Raw genomic sequence first — 751 nt, 5'->3', positions numbered from 1 at the left:
GTATTAAGTTCATTCATTCATTCATTCAATTGTATTTATTGAGTGCTTACTGTGTGCAGAGCACTGTACTAAGAGCTTGGGAAGTACAAGTTGGCAACATAGAGGGATGGTCCCTACCCAACAACGGGCTCACAGTCTAAAAGGGGGAGACAGACAATAAAACAAAACATGTGGACAGGTGTCAAGTCGACAGAACAAATAGAATTAAAGAAAAATATGGAATGCTTCACGAATTTGCATGTCATCCTTGCACAGGGGCCATGCTAATCTTCTCTGTATCACTCCAGTTTTAGATTAAGTGCTGGAAGATACAGGATAATCAGGTTGGATACAGTCCCTGTCCCACATGGATTCACAGTTTCAGTAAAAGGAAGTATAAGTATTGAATCCCCATTTTACAGATGATGAAACTGAGGCACAGAGGAATAAGTGCCTTGCCCAAGGTCTCTCAATAGACCAGCAGGAGAGGTGGGCTTAGAACACAGATCTTCTGACTCCCAAGTCCATGTTCTTAACACTAGGACATAGTGCTTCCCACTCAACCTCCTGAGAAGGCCTTTAGTCTCAGCTTCACACACAGAACAAAAACCATCTGGACATTCAGCTGGACTGGTTCCTCCCTGGGGCGATTCAGGTGAGGATCTGTGGCCTCCCAGTTTGGTTTAGGCTAATAGGGCTTGGGTCTGCTGTTCCAGGGTGTGCAGGCTGCCTTTGCCATTCTTGAATGACCCTATTGACCAGTCAACCATTC

General features: G+C 44.9%; 1 non-coding gene across 1 annotated transcript; it reads right to left on the bottom strand.

Annotated features, from left to right (window-relative positions):
- Positions 1–210: 210 nt before the first annotated feature.
- Positions 211–312, bottom strand: LOC119926396. The gene has a single exon (XR_005450275.1). It is a non-coding gene; the product is annotated as a U6 spliceosomal RNA (small nuclear RNA).
- Between the last annotated feature and the right edge of the window lie 439 nt (positions 313–751).

This window comes from Tachyglossus aculeatus, chromosome 3 (genome assembly GCF_015852505.1).
Source record: "Tachyglossus aculeatus isolate mTacAcu1 chromosome 3, mTacAcu1.pri, whole genome shotgun sequence".
Lineage (NCBI taxonomy): Eukaryota > Metazoa > Chordata > Mammalia > Monotremata > Tachyglossidae > Tachyglossus > Tachyglossus aculeatus.
The sequence above is the reverse complement of the archived record's forward strand: the minus strand, read 5'-3'. Positions and strand labels throughout refer to the sequence as shown.